This window comes from Colias eurytheme, chromosome 19 (assembly GCF_061535395.1).
Source record: "Colias eurytheme isolate Ceu_HAF_F1 chromosome 19, ilColEury1 Martin Lab GWU primary, whole genome shotgun sequence".
NCBI classification, from domain to species: Eukaryota; Metazoa; Arthropoda; class Insecta; order Lepidoptera; family Pieridae; genus Colias; species Colias eurytheme.
In genome coordinates, this window is record NC_142998.1 from 5,219,483 (window position 1) to 5,234,111 (window position 14,629).

The window sequence follows — 14,629 nt, forward strand, 5'->3', positions numbered from 1 at the left end:
AAAAGTTCAAGTATCGTATCTACCCTAATAAAATTCAATTCCCCGTAAACGCCTCCATGGTGGAATCTAGTATTTTTATGAATGATAGACCTAATTACGAGCAATCTATCTGTACCGGTCACAAGTTGCACTTTTGAGTTTTTTGGAAGAAAAAAATAAAAAGATCAAGTTCAGTAACTCAAGCTACCCAAATATAGTATTTTGACAATCGATTCCTCCTAAAGGCTTCCATGGAGGAATGTGTTTATTTTACCAATTATAGACCTAATTAAGAGCAATCTAACAGTACCAGTCACAAGTTGCACTTTTGAGTTTTTTGGAAGAAAAAAATAAAAAGATCAAGTTCAGTAACTCAAACTACCCTAATATAGTATTTTGAAAATCGATTCCTCCTAAAGGCTTCCATGGAGGAATGTGTTTATTTTACTAATTATAGACCTAATTAAGAGCAATCTATCAGTATCGGTCACAAGTTGCACTTTTGAGTTTTTTTGGAGAAATAAAATAAAAAGTTCAAGTATCGTAACTACCCTAATAAAATTCAATTCCCCGTAAACGCCTCCGTGTTGGAATCTGGTATTTTTATCAATGATAGACCCAATTATGAGCAATCTATCTGTACCGGTCACAAGTTGCACTCATGAGTTTTTTGGAAGAAAAAAATAAAAAGATCAAGCTCAGTAACTCAAACTACCATAATATAATATTTTGACAATCGATTCCTCCTAAAGGCTTCCATGAAGGAATGTGTTTATTTTACCAATTATAGACCTAATTAAGAGCAATCTATCAGTACCGGTCACAAGTTGCACTTTTGAGTTTTTTGGAAGAAAGAAATATTTTTTGATCGATTGATGTGGAAATTGTTTGAGCCAAAATCATGTTTTACTGCGTATAACTCAGAAACGGTAGGATATAGGAAAAAATGATTCAGGTACAACTTGTAGATAATTTTATGGCCTTTCAACTTTTCCTTGAAAGTTTTTCTCTAACATGTACCGTTTTTGAGATTTAAGCGAAAAATGAAAAAATGGACCCATTTTCCCCCTCCCCCCACTCCGGGGCTCCTCCTAGTGGCCCGGGGTTTTAGTATGTTTATTACCTAGGGACTCTTGACATGTTTCCGAAGAAACATCTTACGTTACTAACTCACGCACTCTAGAACTTTTTATTCAATGGACTAATAGTTATCCTACTGATTTTCATCACAAGGGAAACTTGAAAGTCGATCAACTTACAGTTTAATAGTTTAGTTTATTCATCTTACATTTTAATTTACGTATTCACTATTTATACATATACTGAGACCATAGACAAGATATAAACAATTCTGTAAGCGCTTTTAAAATATTATTATTACCATTATGGAATTATATTATTGCTAATTTATATTATTATTTTATGGCCATAAACGATGTAAACGCATGATATCACAGCTCGCGAACCAATTGTAGCAATTATCAAGATTAACCTAATTGGCACTTTATAATATTGCACGCCGTGAAAGGATGTGCTGTTAATTCGTTTTAATTGAGATGAACGCTCAAAAATAACTTTTATATTATTCGTTATTTATATATTGACACTATTTGCCTTTTTCTTTCCTATTAAAAATAAAAATTATTAATCAAAGTCCATCGGCTACCGGCTCACCCAGGCTCATCCTGGGTTAAAAATGTACTCATTATGATCGAAAATAATGAAAATTTTGTTCCGTAAAAGGCCTCTTAAAATGACTTGACAAATTTTTGCGTTAAATCTGTTCTCTTTATTAGAAGGAGGAAAGATCGGGTTTGTCGTTGTCGTTGTGTTTGAATAAGCGTACATGATAAATTAAAATATATTAAAACAAAAATGAATATTGAATACAAGTTGTAAATGTGCCGGCAAGGAAGCTGTTCCCAAATAATGGCATGATTGGTGTATCCAGGCGAATTTTTATTATAGGTCGATGAAATCACTGGGTGAATGGCCGTGGCGAAATAGGTCGGTGGGACTACGCTGACATTGATTTGAATCATTTTGGAATACAAATGTTTACTCGTGAGAATTGTTGTGACGTTGTTGACTCTTCAAGGCAATCGAAATCACGTTGATTTATGGCGTAATTATAATTTGTAAGACGCAGCGCGAACTAGTTTGCGATAATGATCATAAGAAGTAACTAGGTATAAGTATTATAAGTAATAGAAGCGTATGTACAATGTACAAAGACAGTTATTGTAATAAATTCATGAAGATTAAACATATTTTTCTATATTTAACTTATTTAAAATGAATACATCAAACAGGTTTTATAAAATTAAGCTTAAGATTAATCATTTGCCAAGTGCATCAAATATATAAAAAGAGTTGAAAATCTTCCATTTATGCAGAGACTAGATTAAAATTTCTAAATTTGAAACGCCAATTACTTATTTCTTCACCTACTGTTTCTGTTTTCTAAGAATTATAACTATCCTTAATTTTAAATTAAGAAAAATACATTATAGTTTTTACAATCATATTTTATTACCATTTCCGTCTCTTATGCACAACTCCCGAGAATATTTTTATTGATATTCGGCCAACTGTGATTTCGGGGCCAATAGGTAAACGAAACGAAAGTAATAAAAATATTTTTATTTTAAAAGTATTAAATGGGAATGTGAATGGGATTGCATTTGGATATTCCGTAGAAAGGTGTAATAGAGTATACCTATTTGAAATAATTTAATATTATGTCATAGTATGTAAGAAAATGCCGGATGAAATAGAAAAGTAAACAAAATTTTAGTATAGAGTTTTATTTTCGCTGATACTCCACACATTTTTATGAATCCACAAACCATTCATTGCCAATTATTAGATGCAAGCTAGGGCAAGTCGGGCAAGTCAGACTCGATGCGAGACATTTATTAGCAACATTGGAAGGCGCCCGTCAGTCCCATTTTCTATTCGATCTTGGGAATTGTTTATAATAAATTATTTGTAGACATAAAAATTTAAAATACATTCGAAAAATATATTTCATCAGTTTACATTAGTAAAGTTTTGTTTCATAATATTTAATGTTTGGATTTTATTAGAATTACAATGTATGGAAAATAGCAAAAGCTAAGCGTAAATTTTGTAATCATACAATAAAATTAAAATTCAAAGACGAATTTTATTGCAAAAGTATCGAGGATTAGGCTTATTATACTTGCTAATAAAAAAATTATGGAATCTTTAATACACAATTTCGTAAGAGCGCTACTGTGTTTAGTAGATTTAAAAAAGCTTCTTTGAAAAAGCTACTCCAAATCAAAGATATAATTTTTTTTGACCTGTTAAAGTATTTAGACTTTATGATTTTAATGTTCAATATGATTAGTTTTCTTCTAAAAATTATATTGAATAATCGCCGTTAAAGTCCATTAAGCTTATATCACTTCAAAATCCCGAATATGTATATAAGTAAAATCGATTTTCATGTTTATCAAAATAGATTGCACCAAACATTATTCTCTTTAATTTTACACAAAATTATTCGGAACGTATTTGTAAATGACCTAGTATTGTTAGCTAATTATATTATTGGGTTTGTAAAGCGACGTCGTTGTCGGTTTATAAAAGTGGCGCCCGCCGCAGTTCAGTTGTAAATCATACTTTTGGCTCCGAGCCGGCCACTGAATATTTGCCGTACACCATAACCCATAACAACTACATAAACTGAAGAGGCATACTAATCTTCAATCCTTTTTTTGTCTTCTTTTAAAATTGTTTATGATTATTGTTTTTTGCTTCAAAGTAAATTTCAGCTATTGAAAGTATGTTATCTTTTTAAAAATAAAAGCTAGTATGCTTTTTTTTTATTTCAGATGTTTCAAATAAAAGCTTTATGAAGGAAGTCCATGTTTCTTATTAAATTTAAATTAAAAAAAAAATCGTTTTATAGGAAAATTATAGTTAGGCGTTATATCAAATTGAAGTTTCGTAAAAGGAAATAGGTTACAATCATGTAATTGTAAAAACAAAAAAACACTCATGAAATGGATTGAGTATTATGAGAAAATAAAAGTTATTTCATTGTAATATTAAAATTACAACGATTTCACAAATAAAACACTCAACAACTAATGGCCTGACGAAGAAATGTGTTTGTTTTAGATTCTGACAGTAGCGCCGACCTATTATTAACTTCCAACACCAATAGATCACTTAAGATGTCCAACTGAACAATTTTTATTAAGTTTCATAGACTGTCGCACATTGTTCTAATTTTTTTATGAATTATCTACGAATTTCATTTAATAGCCTAATAGAAAGTGCGTTTATTTTTATTTTCGCAAATATAAATAAATTGTATACGATTAATTAGAGATGCTTTCAAGTTTTGTGGTCTAAATTTAGGTAGAGCTAATATAACAGGGCAATAAGGAAAGAATTCGTCATATGCATTATTAGTTATATTAGGATCGAACGATGAATATACATACCTGCAGTAAATATACTTATTGAGTTCACTTCCCTCCAATATACTACCGGATTCATGTGTACTTGGATAATTTATGGAACTTCTTATTAAAATTAACGAAATGAAACTAAGTAGTTCTGATTTGTTTTCGTTCTGCTTTGTGGTTTGATTTTATAGTAATGAATGCGTAGATACTAAATTTGCAAAAACTTTTGTCTGATATCAAAATTAATAGTTTAAAATTAATTTAATTTATAAAAGTTACGAGTTTTTATTGCCCGTTCTTTTCATGATTTCAAATTTGTATAAAATGCAAAAATATTTTTTTTATCGTCATGTTTTGATATTATTGGCGACGTACGTCCGATTAGTGCAGTAGAAATTGGATTAATTTCAAAAGTTTTACTAGTTCGATATAAGTAGATGTATTAAAAATTTAAGCTTGTATGGTCAGATGGGAAATATATTTCTGGACATGATGGCGTACCACTGGCTATCTTGTGGTTTGTTTGATGTTATATATCAGGGTCGGCTATTACGGTCGATGGGATGTTATGATGGAACATCCGAATTATAAGGTTTTCATGATGTGCTGTTTATTTGTTATCTTTAATTTAATTACAGAACATTAAGAATAGTACAACTATTCCAATAGTTAACCTAAAACTCTAATATATGACATACATACCAGATTAAAATCGTCATAAGATATTATAATAATATGTGCACTAAATAATATGTAGAGCAAAATACTATATAAGAATCCGCTATATTTTACTTCATCATATTCGATGGTGTTAACATAATTAAATTTTCTCGAAGCAATGTTTGGAAGGATAAGTCTGTTTAAATACATGAAATGTTGAAATGCACAATGACAAGCGGATGTGATCCGATCGGTTTTGAGATCTGATTGTATCTGACGACTTGCTGACAGATTTAATGGACCACACACAGATTTAAATTTAATAACCCGTAAAGGATATTTCTATGGAAATTCTTCAAAGTTTCTCCCCTATTTCGTTTTCATTAATATTCACTGGTCATGTCAATTTGGTAAAACTGGGTTAACTGTAGAATATTGTTATTAGCCTGCTTACATTAAAACACTTATAGGAAAGCGAATAAGAAACAGTTTTCAGGATTATACGGCAATATTTTAAACAACGCATGAAATTATTATTTTTTCGTCAGCAATGAATGGATGATGATAAACCTTAAAGCACATATTATAGTACTTTATTCAGTATGTTCAATTCATTAGGTACCTAATTTTAATTAGATGTTATCTCGTATTCTAAATAGTGCAAGCGAACAAGGTCTGCCTAGGTAATTATATATCACGTATGTAGGTAGAAAGCGAATACGTAGAAACATGGTGTTTATAACATACTAATGACTAACGAATGCTATATTAAACTTTATACATGACTAATTTATTTAAGGTACGATTATAGTAAAGACGATAATATTTGTAGACTGTATCATAAGGTATCATCTGAGTATATCTCTGTGATAATAATGTGATAATTGTTACGTCAGTTTCAAAGTTTTTAGAAATATTGCATGACTAGGTTCGTTTGATGATTATTTTATAGATAGTTTTCACATGCAGTTCTCAATTATATTGCTAATGGCTTAAATAAGGTTAATAAGTTGTGACTCTATGCGGTGGCTCCTGAATAAAATCCAAAATGCAAACATTACGTATCATTTTAAAACAATTTCGAAAATCGCTCCATTTTTATGGGTACCCGCACTGAAAGAGTATATATAGATTTCATTTTGAATTATCGTAACATGCGTCAATTGATCTGTTTTAATAAGAGTAAATATATGTATTATGCTATTCAAAGGCAGGGTTAACTAATGTTAAGTTTTCGGGCCCTAATCCTAACAAATGGTGTCGATAAATTACTTGCGATCTGATTGGTGACATCATCGTCTGCTGCCCGACCTTCTAGTTAATAGCATCATACATTTTCATAGTACTACATTTAACGAGGGCGAAGTGTTTCAACAAATCTATTTTGGTAATTGGTTATGGAGTTGCTGAAAATTTTGTTTTACTTTATTGATACTTGCCGTTAATTGTTTAGTATTTTAAAGGTTTCAGTTTACTTCTACATAAACTAATGTATTTGTAATTGAAAAGATTGGCTAAAGCTACTTAAAATACTTTAGAATTGATCTTTCTGCAAAATTAGCTGGGGAATATTGTGGTTGTCTGAAATTGAAACTCTACAAATAATACTTATTAATTTAGGCATAAAAACATGGAAATGACACATAACTTTTCATGTTTATTATTAAACCTTTAAACTACCTAATCCAGGAAATAAATTCAAGACATATTATTAAACTCCACAGTTCCAAACCTTTATGTTATATGTATACCATTATCCCGTGATTATCCCATTATTATGGGTATTGCTATATAGATTTAATAAAGCATATTTCATTTAGATAAATTATTTTGTTAATAATTCAACAAAAAAGTTCAAGTTTATCAGACTTATTAATAAATGTGGGTGATGAAATAAAAGGCTATCGCACCAAAACAAAAAATAAAACCATATATTCTACAATAATTTAATTAAAACATTGTCTCGCCTCTACATTTTTTGTGCCTCTCTATGAATGAAAATTAAATTTGTAGAAAACCTGTTAAATGAATAAAATTCGCGCTACTATAAAATAGAGGCGCGCCTCGGAAAATTGTACTTGCATACTTTGTATAAAATATAAAAAATAGTAAAATTGTAGAGCGAGAGACGTGTGTCTGAGTCGCCGCAGCCGGTGGGCCGGTGGCGCGAGGCGCGAGCGGCGGCCGGCGAGACTCAGTGGTCCGTAAGTCGCCGCGCCGCGCGCTCTGCTCTGCGAGTCGCTACTCTACCCCGTCGCACTCGATCTCGCTCCGAACGCACTTACGATTTATTTAAAGCTGCACACCGCAACACCCCAGACATTGATTAATTCGAAAATCGAAACGAACATACTTATTTAATTTTTAAATTTCCTCAGTTACTAAGGAATCGAATTTCATATTATCAAACACGTGTTTATATATAGTTTGCGCGAACAGAACGCGGTATCGTCTGATCCACGTTTTTCACTGCGAGTGGATAAATTAGCAGCCGGATCGTCGCGTGAATTTCACTTTTTAGCGTCAACATCAAACATCGTCTCATCATGTCTGCTGGATCATGTATGGCAAAAAACTGGATGTATAAATCAAGTAAGTATACAAAAAAAATGTTGACTTAAATTGTTTTGCATTTATTATTGAATATGTAGCAAAAAGTTAATATTTCTAAAATAATTAATTATTCATTAAATTTATTGAAACTCTATGTAGCTTTGTAATTTTGTATGTAGGTACATGAGTAAATTTTACGAAGGTGAATTAATATTATTAAAAACATTTGAATTACCTTGTTTCACATTCTTTCTTTTTATTTTAAAATATTTATATCTTATATATTCTTCTTCTTCATATATATAAAAATGAATCGCAAAATGTGTTGGTAAGCGCATAACTCGAGAACGGCTGAACCGATTTCGATAATTCTTTTTTTATTATATTCCTTGAAGTACGTGGATGGTTTTTATGTAGAGAAAACGTAAACATGTACCACGGGCGAAGCCGGGGCGGACCGCTAGTTATATATAAAGATATATTACTATCTCAACATAGAGCTAGTTATAATAAAAAAATACGCATTAAAAAATCTTTTATCGATCGTCACTTTTTTTATAATATTTCAGTTCGTTTATAGAGTAAGTAATTCACAGATCGAAGTGTACAGGAAAATCATTAAACTAATCTATATGTGGTAGAGTCAGTAGTTCAGTTTTATTACAGACTAATTTTACCGGCAAATGATATCAATAGTGTTTTATATTTAAATTTTGGTATATCTGACATCTGTCTCATGACAAAAACTCTACAAAAAATTAACTTGCTCTTTCTGGAGATTCTACCAACTTAATCTACCAAACTATAGATATATGTTATGTTTGCATAAAATAATGATAAGAGATAATAATATAGTGTATCATTACATTTTATTTATAATTAAGAAGTAATAAAAATTGTAATGAATACTTCAGTAGGTAAACAATTTACTGGTTAAATTAATTTAAGTGGAGTTTCTGTACATAAAATGCTCATTAATTAATCATATTGCGATTTTACATGCAAAACACTTTGTAAACAATACTGATTTATTGTACTAGGCTATCATTGGTGTTATCTCTTATAACATATGTTCTTGACAATGTAAGAGTACAGTGAATTTTAAAACAAAGTTTTAGTAATAAAAAATAGTGAGTAAAATTAAACATCGTTTGAAACGCTTGTTGTGGGTGAACGACTTGTGTTTCTATGATGCGCTAATTTTTGCTATTTGTACTTATGTCGTTATTTAGCAAGGTATAATTTCCACTAATAGTCCACAGACCTTGTAGAGCCTTCTTGGGCGTACATCAGAATAGGATATGAACGTGCAATCTTGAGTTCTAAAAATTAAACACTTAACAAATGTTAATGTTTTTTGTTAGTCATGCAATAAATAAGCCATTCCATCAATTTCGCGCCAGGCAATGCCATCAATATAGGCCATGAGATGTTAGCACAGCTCCGACCTCGTATATTATCCTAGCTATTCGTATCAATTAAAACGTCGTTGTTAATTTTCGCAGTACTTTCGAGGAGTATCAAATTCTTAGTCACCATAACAGTACCCCTCAATCTTAGTCTAGTCGTCCCATTATTTTTATTAATTAATCGGAATTGTTGACAGCTTTTTATAAGGCTTTCAAAAGTTTGAATTGTGTTGATCGGCTATCGTCCTAGATAATAAATAAAGTTTATAAATATTAATACAATTTAATTTATTGATCATTTTATTAAAGCTCAGTAATATTGTAATCAAATCAAAATGAGAACTGACTTCAAATGACTAATTAATTATATCATTTACATTTGCATGTTATAAGCTTACTCGGTTGTGGTAATCGTTACTTAAATTATCTTAACATAGTTGAAGACGCAATCTATTAGACTCTATTATATTATAATTTCTACATATTATAGGCTGCATTATGTACTCTGCAGTTATTGTATAAGTATATGTATTTTATTCACAGAAAAACACAAAGAATAACGTTATGAATTGGTAGTGGGAGTCGAGCATGCTTCGGCACGAATTGGGCCACGCTCGCACCGGGGAAGGTACCACACCCTCACAGAATATCGGCGCCATAGTGACAGTTTACTGTCGCGTTCCGTACGGTGAGTGAGGGGTCCGGAGGCCCACATCCCTATCCCTTCCTTTCCCATCCTTATCCCTATATCCCCTCCCAATCCTTTATCCCTCCTAATCCAATCGAGCATAAATAAATATGAAAGCGGCTTTATCAGGTTGTGTACCCCAGGAGGGTACCTGCACAGACTGTGCAGGAGAATCCCTCCCCCAGCAATTAAGCTGGGGCAGCCCGTCGTACTCTGGGGCGGGCATAAATCCGCATCCTACAACTTCTAGGGGCAAAAGAAATAAACGTGTAACATCATCTTGTACAACGCTTTCCGTGGATTTTTGCAACATCAGGGGGCTTCACAGCAACTTAAACGCCGTCCATCACCACCTCGAAACGGCTAAGCCAGCTCTATTTTTTCTAACAGAGACTCAGATTTCTCCTCCTGCGGACACTGCTTACCTTACTTACCCAGGCTTCAAACTCGAACACTCGTTCGTGCCTCGTGCCGGTGTTTGTGTGTACGTTAGGAGTGATATCTGCTGCCGTCGTCTCACTATACACGAAGCTGACGATCTGTCTATTATTTGGCTGCATATAGACTTCAGGGACCGTTCCCGTATTTATGCCTGCCTTTACAGATCCCACTGCGGAAATACCGGCACTGACAAGCTCTTTGACCACGTGCAGAATATGTCAGATAAAATACTGCAGCAGTACCCCTCCAGTGAGCTTATAGTACTAGGTGACTTCAATGCTCACCACTCCGATTGGCTCGGTTCCCGGGTCACTGATTATGCGGGAAAGACGGTTTATAACTTTGCCTTGTCCTATAGTCTTACGCAATTAGTCTCTTCACCTACCCGAATACCTGATATAGAAGACCACAGTCCCTCTCTACTGGACTTGCTGATGACCACACACCCAGATAACTATCAAGTATCAGTTGACGCTCCTATTGGATCTTCTGATCACTGTCTGATCCGTAGTGTAGTGCCCGTCGGTCTCATTCAACGGCAAGGACAGGCAGCCTGCCGCCAGGTTTGGCATTTCAAATCAGCCGATTGGGATGGACTGCGAACTTTCTATGCGTCCTACCCATGGAGCCGAATTTGCTTTTCAACGGATGATCCTAACGACTGTGCCAATTCTGTTGCCGATGTGGTCCTACTGGGTATGGAACTCTTTATACCAACATCTGTGGTGCCCGTTGGTGGCAAAACTAAGCCCTGGTTCGATCGTGCCTGTTCCAGGGCGTCCCGCCGCAAGCAGGAACACTTTCGAACTTGGGCTCAGGCGCAGGCGCTATCTGATCCTAACCTGAAATCATATAAAAAAAAGTATAATTCGGCCTCCCGGGCCTACAAAAAAGAAATTGCCTTGGCGAAGGCAGATTATATAAAGAGGCTTGGACAGAGACTTGCTAGACTTCCATCCGGTACCCGTGCATTTTGGTCACTGGCTAAGGCCATCCAAAATAATTTTAGTCAATCGTCGTTTCCAACCATGCGCAGGGGGGATAATAGTCTAGCCCATTTTGCAAAAGACAAAGCTGACCTCTTGGGCTCTATCTTCGCAGCAAATTCTACCTTAGATGACAGAGGAACCACGCCGCCTCCCATCCCACGGTGTAATACGACTATGCCCGAGATTCGATTCACGCAACGTGCTGTTCGAAAAGCACTTTTCTCCTTGGACACGTCTAAGTCGAGCGGGCTGGATGGCATTTCCCCAATTGTGCTGAAAACGTGCGCTCCGGAGTTGGCACCAATCCTAACGCGCTTGTTTCGGCTCTCATATACAAAACGCATTGTTCCGAACTCTTGGAAGACTGCCATGGTCCACCCGATCCCTAAAAAAGGTGATCGCACTGATCCAGCTAACTACAGACCTATCGCCATAACCTCCTTACTCTCCAAAATAATGGAAAGCATTATTAACTGCCAGCTCCTGTGTTACTTAGAGGAAAATCAGCTGTTTAACGATCGCCAATACGGCTTCAGACGCGGCCGCTCAGCTGGCGACTTATTAACCTATTTAACACACAAATGGGCGGAGGCAGTAGAGAGTAAGGGAGAGGCACTGGCTGTTAGTCTGGATGTCGCGAAGGCCTTCGATCGGGTTTGGCACAAAGCGCTTCTTTCAAAACTACCATCTTACGGGCTACCTGGAGGATTATGCGAATGGATTGCCAGCTTTCTCGCGGAGAGGAGCATCAAGGTCGTCATCGACGGATCATGCTCCGATCCTCTGCCGATAAATGCTGGTGTCCCTCAAGGCTGCGTGCTTTCTCCTACTCTGTTCCTTCTGCATATCAATGATATGTTGCAAATTAGCAACATACATTGCTATGCAGATGACAGTACAGGGGACGCTAGCTATACCGGCCAGGCAAAATCCTCCAGCGAAACTGTTTCTGAGTGTCGAAGCAAACTTGTTTCTTCAATTGAAACTTCCCTGCAGCAAGTTTCAGAATGGGGTAAACTAAACCTTGTCGAATTTAACCCCAGTAAGACTCAAGTTTGCGCTTTTTCCGCGAAACGGTCCCCATTCGTCAATTCTCCTCGCTTTCAGAGCACTTCCCTTAATATTTCGTCGTCCATCGGAATTCTTGGTGTCGATATTTCGAGTGACGTGCAATTCCGTGGTCATCTGGAAGAAAAAGCAAAACTGGCCTCTAAAAAATTGGGCGTCCTCAATAGATCGAGAAATTACTTCAAGCCAAGTCACCTCCTATTACTGTACAAAGCGCAGGTACGTCCCCACTTGGAGTATTGTTCTCATCTATGGGCTGGCGCCCCGCAGTGCCAACTTCTTCCACTTGACCGCATTCAACGTCGAGCAGCTCGAATTATCGACGACCACAGGATAACCGATAAGCTTGACCCTCTATCATTGAGAAGGGACTTAGGGTCTCTCTGCATATTCTACCGAATTTATTATGGGGAGTGTTCTGAAGAACTTTTCGACCTTATTCCTGCAGCACAATTTCACCACCGAACATCTCGTCACAAAAACCTCTACCACCCACACCACCTGGATGGTTGGCGAAGCACAACCGTGCGCTTTATGCGCAACTTTCTTCCGCGTACTGCTTTACTATGGAATAAACTACCTAAGTCTGTATTCCCGAACAGCTTCAATATGGACACCTTCAAAAAAAGAGCTTACAGCTACCTGAAAGGCCAATAAACTACCTATTCCCTAATCCACCGATGGCATATCCTATTTTACCCTATATATTTCCCTCTTCAAGTAGGCAACACCCGTAACATCAGTTGCGGTAGTCTATGGGCGGCGCACTTAGCTTACCACCAGGCAAGGCGTCTGCTCGTTTGCCTTCTTATGTTATAAAAAAAAAAAAAAAAAAAAAAAAGAATTCTATTTTCGGTTAGTTCAGCTCTAGCAATAAAATTTATTACCCTTTTTTACCCCCGCATTATCTTCTTCAAGACTAAACTTAAAGCGAGCGATGAAATCTGGATTACGTCAACGAAATGGGTTAAATGGACTTGAGTAATAAAAGTAGCCCTCGCCGTGAACTGAAGCGTGGATCCGCGGCCCCACCGAAGGCCGTACAATACGAACGGAACAGTCTGTAAACACGGTATAATCTCACTTTCGTTTCATATCCGTTGGTAAGCGCTACGCTTCATTACGTTTGATACGTTATAATATGGTTAATATTCTTCCATAATTTATATAAACTGTCACGGTCATGAAACAGTCCGAATGGAATTCCTGTAAATATATCGTTGTTTATTAATTATATGTTCGAGCATTAATTTTTTTCATGTACATAATATCACGCATGATGTCACAAATCGCTTGAGTAGACCAAACATTTAAATTTTATAATTTATTCAAAATACAAACCTAAGATCAAAACTATTATCGTAATCGTAAAATATAATTTACATGTAAAAATATATTTTTATGATCAATGAAATAACTTATGCCTAGAGAACAACTCGGACTTCGCATATACATACATATATATCAACTTAGAAACTTTCAAGTTGTAACGAGAAAGTACACATAATTTGCTAGTATTTAGACGCAGTTCTAGATACACTAATTTAGTAATACAACAGTTTTAATTGCTACAGCAGTTCTCTATATCGGTTTCCAATTAGAGCTTTTTCGCTTTAAAATCAGACCATCTAATTGTATTGGTGCTAACTGTCTAGAAATAGATATTGACGTTAGTAACACAGACAGTATGACTATTGGCTACTATCTGGGCTAAAATATCGGTAGGAATTGAAAAGAATCTAGAAGTGTTGAATATTTATAAAAACACAAGTGTAATCATTACTTCCTTTTGTAATTCTTTAGCAAACATAATGTTAACCTAAATGGAAAGGTTACTTTGACGTGACACGTTTTACAAATTAATGAGCATACATTAGGTACCTTTGCTAAATAAACAAGTGAAAATTTAAAAAACGTATTAATTAACTTTTTGCTATATCGAAAAGAAAATGACAATGATAATTTATAATTGACAAAGGAACTTGTTTCAAGAAATTGGATATAATAGTTATGGCGCCAGTAATGATCCCTTTGTGCCGTATTGAATAGCAACGATAAGCGCGGTCGTTGATCGGGCTCGTGAACTTGGCCTTCGCGCTTACATCTTATTGTTAACATAACTATATTACCGTTCTAATAGAGTAAAGTGCTATTTTGCGTCAATGCGTAAGTACAATACTGTAATTTGTTTGTCAAGTACAACGTAGGCGTGGTTGTCTCTTGCGTATTTCATTGGCAGAAGTTCGGCTTAGTAAAAATGTGTATTGACCTCAAAGTAAATTTCCCTAAAGTAATATACTTACGATATTGTTGTGACGGACATGTGTAAACTTTAAACCTACTAATAAAACCATTTACTTGCAAAGAAAGTCTGATTGAAAGTCATTTGAGTGTCCC

At 35.0% G+C, this 14,629-nt stretch overlaps 1 protein-coding gene across 1 annotated transcript in view; it reads left to right on the plus strand.

The window, feature by feature from the left end:
- Window positions 1-7,260: 7,260 nt before the first annotated feature.
- AdamTS-B (ADAM metallopeptidase with thrombospondin type 1 motif B) overlaps window positions 7,261-14,629 on the plus strand; it is a 66,603-nt gene continuing 59,234 nt past the window's right edge. The window contains exon 1 of the mRNA XM_090113428.1: window positions 7,261-7,676. The gene's annotated coding sequence lies outside the window, so the exon portion shown is untranslated. The remainder of the gene's footprint in view (window positions 7,677-14,629) is intronic.